The 7,277-nt window shown below is 38.3% G+C and overlaps 1 pseudogene; it reads left to right on the top strand.

Moving 5' to 3' along the window:
* The window catches only part of LOC109934431, a 29,232-nt pseudogene extending 22,170 nt beyond the window's left edge, over nt 1–7,062 (top strand).
* The last annotated feature ends 215 nt before the right edge of the window (nt 7,063–7,277 follow it).

The following is a 7,277-nucleotide window of genomic DNA, read 5'->3' as shown; positions in this document are numbered from 1 at the left end:
AGCATCTGCAGTTCCTACTATCTCTGAAACAATTTCAACCCCACTGCGAAGCCTCTTCTAAGGATGCCTACCCTGAAGATGTTACCCTCCTCCCTCCGGAAACAGAACCCCCTTCCCCTCCCCCATTTCTGAAGAAGAGTCTAGGCCCGAAACGTCAGCCTTCCTGCTCCTCTGATGCTGCTTGGCCTGCTGTGTTCATCCAGCTCTACACCTTGTTATCTCAGATTCTCCAGCATCTGCAGTTCCTACTATCTCTGAAACATTTGCATACTGTTGTCCTCCCATCAGAAAGCATTTCTCATCTGCATTTTGTTAGGCTGAGGTGATTGCTTTCTTATACTCCTTTCTCAGCTTGAGTCATTGATCTCAGGACAGGAGAAGCAATTATTTGCAATATGAGGAATTGAATTGTAAGATTATTTTGTAAGATTAAGACATGAATTGTTGCTTTTGAGTTATTTTAAACTTCAACTTTAATAACGTTCTATGAAGCAAAACTATATTTTTCTTAAAAGAAAAATTCTCTTAAAATGATTGCCTTTTGTACATGTAATTCTTGTATAGAACTTTTTTTCTTTTGAGCAAGTTAATTGTTTTATCTGTGGTTACATTACTTATTAAAATATGACAAGGATTGCTGTAGATACTTGTTTTTCCCTTTAATTAATGTTAATCTTAATATGTAGGATTGCTCATTGCAGTATTTTCTGAAAAGAGGAAGAAAATAAGTTTTGAAATGCAGTTGAAATTAGACTGTCACTTGTCATTTTGCTGCACTGCATTAAAAAATGTTTTATTTCAGACCTAAATTGGTACATTGTTTAATTATTTGTACAAATAAATTGGATGTTTAGCTTTGTATTTAGCATAGAAATCTACTATCAGTGTAGGTCTTGCGCAGAATGTATTTGGGCACCTCAGTGCAATTCCAGTGTATGGATATTCATAATAAAGATCACTCCTAAACAAGAATCTCAATCAGAGGCTTTATGGAAGTATGTATGTCTGAAATGTAGAAGAGGCAAGGGAACTTTCATTCTCTCTGCAGTGCCTGGTCTGGGGATATATAACTTTAATGTTAGAATTGTGTAAATAGCTCCATTCCCCAAATGAACCTTTCATGCCATGGTCTGTGCAAAATTCTCCAAAAGGAAGTTTTGCCTCTTATGGTGTAAAATCACCATAGGTTGTTGAATTTCACAATATCTGAACTGTTTTTTGAACATAGGAGGAACTTATTTGGTGTAAGTTTAAAAATAAATGGAAACTGAACCAAATACTAACTCTCTAATATTGCAATTTTTAAAAATTCCTATCAATGGCAATTCCTATTCATTTCAAGGAGAGTTCCATGACCTGCTTAATAATTTGATCTGTGTTGTTCCTTTGGTCAGAAGTGGTTTTCTGTTTCCAATTTCATAAGTGGAATAGTTGAATATGTTGGACTTTCATGGTGCATAATTTGTTCTGATATAGTTAACTTGAATGTTAACATCACAACATAAGAAATGACATGAATAGGAAAATGATATGAATATGCAACACGAAAGGCCATAGACAACAAGCCTAGAACATTTATCTTTTAAGTCAAAATGTAGTATTTCATTTTGTAATTTTGTCTTGAATCATACTCCTTATGTCTATTACTTTGTTGAAATTCTCTATTTACTGTTAACTTTAAGATTTAATGTTTGAATTCTTTATTACTGTGAATAATTTGTATCAATTCCATTCATAATTGAAGTTAAATAAACTTCCAACACACTTCAGATCAATCACCTTTGTAACTTAAGTTCTTGAAATGGGCATAGTTCTGTCTTTACTGCGCTGCATCTGCTCATTTCCTTCCCATGGTTTGAAGGGAAGAAAGAGAAATCTAGCTGGGGCTGCTTGAGATTTGTATTTTTTTGTTCTTAGTCACGTGTAATTAACCACATTTGTGTTAAATTTAACTTTACGTGGCTCATGTGCTTTAGAGAATCCATTATCCTTGCTCAGTTTTTGCCTGGGCATTCAGATCCAGTTCTGTTAATGCGGTAATAAGCCTTTTCTGTTGAAATTGTAAAGAGAACAGAATAGCAACATAAACAAAACACTAATACAATTTTGAAGCTCCAGCATTCCAAGTTGGAATATTCTTAATCAGTAAGTTATACCAATGTGCTTAAAAATTTCATATATGGTACTTGAACTTGGGGCATTTTGTAGGTGAGTTCTAGTTGGCATTGAATCAGTCTGATTGAAAACCTAATGAGTACTGATGCTTATTTGAAAGAAGTATAAAGTAGGCAACTGTCCAGAATCTTTGTTTTTTGACTGTTTTTCAATTCTCGCTCCTGAAAGTGCTGACCCTTGCTCAGGCATTCTAATACAGGTGCCAAAAATACTTGCCCCAATCTTTTGTCAGATGTGAAGATGGACCGTTGATTATTTGAGAAAGCATTTAGCAGTTGCAATGAAATACAATCCAGTAACACGTAAAGTCTGCACGTATTTTCCAAAAAGAACTGCCAAGTAACAAAGAGTAGGAATCCAGACTTTCCCTTATAATTTGGATTTCCTAATACCAGTCCGAGTACTCCCATAACTGCCTTGCAGATATTATTTCTGTTTTGTTCAGTTCTAGAACAAATTAATTAGTATAAAGGTCAAGTCACTTAAGAAATTGGAAACAAGATTTTTGCAGCCCATATGAGTGAGAAAGCAACTTACTAACATCTTGTTTAAGAGATCGATTTTATATAATATAAATTGTATAATCTGTGCCCCAGTTAATTCATTACTTTGGATGGCAGATTTTAGAGAAAACAATCTGCAAAGGAAATCCTTTCAAATATAGAGGAGCTAGATATCCAAAGGGTTTATCTAGTTGAGCTTAACTGAGGAAGAATTTATTTTAATTTTAGAAGTGCTCCTGTTGTTCTAATTAGCTGGGGCACTTTTTATTTCTGAAGTAGCTTAAATACCTATAGCACAGCTACAGATATTGGAACATAGAATAGTACAGCACAGTACAGGCCCTTCGGCCCATGATGTTGTGCCGACTTGACCTACTAAGATCAAATTACCCTGAGTACCCTACATTTTACTATCCTCCATGTGCCTATCCAAGAGTCGCTTAAATGTCTCTAATTTATCTGACTCCACTACCACTGCCGGCATTTCACACGCCCACCACTCTCTGTGTAAAGAACCTACTTCTGACATCTCCCCTATACCTTCCTCCAATCACTTAAAATTATGCCCCCTCGTAATAGTCATTACCACCTTGGGAAAAAGTCTCTGACTATCTGTGCTATCTATGCCTCCCGTCATCTTGTACACCTCTATCAAGTCACCTCTCATCCTTCTTCGCTCCAATGAAAAAAGCCCTAGCTACCTTCCTCAACCTTTCCTCTTAAGACCTGCCCTCCAGTCCAGGCAACATCCTGGTACATCTCCTCTGCACCCTCTCTAAAGCTTCCACATCTTTCCTATAATGAGGTGACCAGACCTGAACACAATATTCCAAGTGTAGTCTAACCACGGTTTTATAGAGCTGCAGCATAACCTCACAGCTCTGAAACTGAATTCGTCTGCCAATGAAAGCCAACACACCATACACCTTCTTTACAACTCTATCAACTTGGGTAGCAACTTTGAGGGATCTATGGACGTGGACCCCAAGATCCCTTGGTTCCTCCACACTGCCAAGAATCCTGCCGTTAACCCTGTATTGTGCATTCAAATTCGACCTTCCAAAATGAATCACTTCACACTTTTCTGGGTCGAATTCCATCTGCCACTTCTTTGCCCAGCTCTGCATCTTGTCAATGTCCTGTTGCAACCCACAACAGCCCTCCACGATGTCTACAACTCCACCAACCTTCGTGTCATTGGCAAATTTACTAACCCATCCTTCCACTTCCTCATCCAAGCCATTTAGAAAGATCACAAAGAGCAGGGGCTCCAGAACAGATCCCTGCAGAACACACCTGGTCACTGAGCTCCAGGCTGATTATTTTCCATCTCCTACCACCCTCTGTCTTCTATTGGACAGCCAGATATTCCAGTACAAATCTTAAGTTTTGTTGTTGATTGTTTACTTAAAAAGCATTAGTGATTGAGAAGACTCGCTATTCCCTTCTCACATCCTTGGCATCTTCGACTATCAGGTTTTCTTTGTTCAGGGCATCAGGGTCAGAACTTTAATCCTCACAATCCATTAGGGGACATTTATCCTGTGCAGTTACTGAAAGACTGTTTAGACTTTGCACGTAGTTTTGAGTCCTAACACTGCTGAGCTGCAATGTTTTCGTATAGGAAACTTCAGTAACAATTAGTTTTGGTAAACATCCTGCAGCACTGGCCAAATTGTATTTGCATGTGGACATTTTAAAAAAATAATGAACAGGCAGCTGCAATTAAAATACAAGATTAGTCAATCTCTTGAATTAAGGATGAAAAGATTTGTGATATATCTTAATCAACAAACTAAGGAGCAATTCTGCTGTAGCGTACACATGTATCTTAATTGTTGAATTGAAAGTCTAGATCAGATTAATTCAATTATGTAATGCTGTTGTTTCAACTTGTTTTGTTATAGCTTGTTCTAAGTGCAACTTCACATTTTCTGTTGTCAGCTGAATTTTGCTTATATGCCAACAGGAAGGGAGAAGTCATGGAACAGTCATCTTGCATGACTAGCTGTTGACTCATGAATAGATTGGATGGAAGCCTGGTGACATGTTCACTTGGATCTCTGAGTTGGAGAATAGTTTTGGGATCAAAGTATAGATATAATATGTGTAAGACAAAAGTACAATTTGGAAACAATAGCGTTAGACTGATATAAGTTAAAAGTAAAGTCACCATAGTCTTACCAGATCTCAGGGCTGCTCTCTCATTACAGAGAGACGACTATTTGTGGTTTAACCTGAGGATCATCTCTCCTCAGGCAAAGGAGATGCTGAGAAGGAGAGTCTTTTACGGTAACATCAGTGGGTGTGGAAATTGAACCCAGACTGGTGACATCACTTCGCACTGCAAATCAGCCGTTGGGTGAAATGAGCTAACAGACCCCCACTGATATAACCTGTCCAACAGCATACTGTATGTTTAATTCACCAAAGATCCTCAGACATTACCTTTCAAATCCACGACCACTTGCATCTAGAAGGACAAGGGCAGCAGATACAGGGGAACACCACCACCTTCAAGTTCCCCTCCAAGCAACTCCTCATCTGCACTTGGAAATATATCGCTGTTCCTTCACCGTCACTGGTGCAAAAACCTGGAATTCCCTCCCTAATGGCATTGACAGGTGGTTCAAGAAGGCAGCTCACCCCCACCTTCTCAAGGGCAACTATGGATGGACAATTAAGGTAGAGAGATAATCACAAGTTATTAACTACTTTAATTAGTTTGTACAGTTTTTGATTACTTGTTACTTTGGTTAGACCCTTGTCATGTCACTCTGATACCTACTTAGATTATTCCAGCTATTTAGTTTGTCTCTAGCACCATCTTATTTTTGATTATTTGTAATTATCTCTCTGCCTTAATTAAACAGTTCATAGGTCATCCCTTCACTTGTTATTCAGCTGTTGACACTTTACTCACACTGCTTAACATTCTTGATCACCTGCAAAGACCTGTTATTCAGCTGTCTGACACTCTACTCACACTATTTGCACTTATCTATTGACACTCATAATTACTTGGAATCACCTTGCCCTTTTCTCTCTGTGCCTATGCGCACCTCTTCACTTCATCTGACAAAGGATCAGCGGTCTGAAATCTTGTGATTTTAAATAAACTTGGTGGACTATAACCTGGTGTTCTGTGATTTCTGACTTTGTCCACCCCAGTCCAACAGTGGCATCTCCACATCATGTTTACTTGCTGGCAACCAGCTTTCTGTTTATACTGTTTTAACGCAAGCCTGTAAGTTTTGAGTCAGTATCCTTCTGAAAATCCATATATTCCACCCACCTACTTTATTAATCACGTTTTAAATCTGTCTAACATGTCTTTTTTTTTAACAAATCCATGCTGAATGTTAACTCTTATTTCTGACTGACAGCAATGGTTTTCGTATATGTGTACAGTCCACCAGAAATAAATATTTTTATGTGGGGCCTTAGTAAGGTATGTTGCATTTTATTTTATAGTTGGTTATTTATCATTTATGATTGTGTTGCAATAACTACTATATTCTACAACTTCTTTTGACTATTTAGTATTTGAGGGCTGGGCTCTTGAACTATTGAATTCATGTCACTCGTCACCATTCTAAAGTTGAAAGCATATTTTTTTAATCTGCACTTACTTGAGTATTGTAGATGTCCTAAAAATAATTTTATTCTGCTTTTCTTGTCCTTTTACTGAAGGACTTTTCTATGTGTGGGATTAGAGTTGGGATTTTGCATGCAAAAAACCAAGAGATTCTACTGCTCTTCATCAACTGGCCAGTTTCCATGAATGCCCAGGAATTGGTTAGCACTGCTGCCTCTCAGCGCCAGGGACCTGAGTTCAATTCAACCCACGGGCAACTGTCTGCGTGGAGTTTGCATGTTCTCCTTGTGTCTGTGTGGATTCCCTCCGGGTGCTCTGGTTTCCTCCCACAATCTAAGGATGTGTGGGTTAGAGCTGGATGATCACAGCAGGGTTAGGTGGATTGGCCATGAGAAATGCAGGGTTACAGGAATAGGGCAGAAGGGTGAGTCTGGGTGGGATGCTCTGCGGAAGGTCAGTGTGGTCTTGATGGGCTGAATGGCCTGCTTCCACACTGTAGGTTTCTATGATTCAATTTGTTCTGAGTTAGTTGATTGCTGATGTTGAATAAATGTAGGGAACAAAAAGTACTTTTCCCTTTGGAAATCCACAAACATGGAGTGTTTTGTTTGTTTTGGTACAGAATGGATAGGCAAAATATTTTTGCCAACAAGCCAAAGACATTTGAGAAAAGCGTACAGTATTATCAATGATGGTCTGGCTGCACTTGGAATTCCAGTCTTTCAGAGCTCAGCAGGATTATTTGTTTGTGCAGATTTTAGAAAAGTAAATATCGTGAAGATTTAGTTAAATTACTTGGTCTTTGATATCATTAATTAAACTGGCATGGCTAAGGAAATATATATTTACTTATATGGAGGATATCCAGAAGAATGACTTGCAGTCTAGATCCAGTTTGTGAACTTTGTCTATGCAATATTTGTAGTCAGTGCACCAATGATGGAGACTGCCTGTCCTCTGAAAGTAGCTTCCAGCTCTTCTGTCCTTTTCCTATTTTCTGC

The sequence above is a fragment of the Rhincodon typus genome, chromosome 2, assembly GCF_021869965.1.
Source record: "Rhincodon typus isolate 14 chromosome 2, sRhiTyp1.1, whole genome shotgun sequence".
In the NCBI taxonomy this organism is placed as follows: Eukaryota; Metazoa; Chordata; class Chondrichthyes; order Orectolobiformes; family Rhincodontidae; genus Rhincodon; species Rhincodon typus.
The sequence above is the reverse complement of the archived record's forward strand: the minus strand, read 5'-3'. Positions and strand labels throughout refer to the sequence as shown.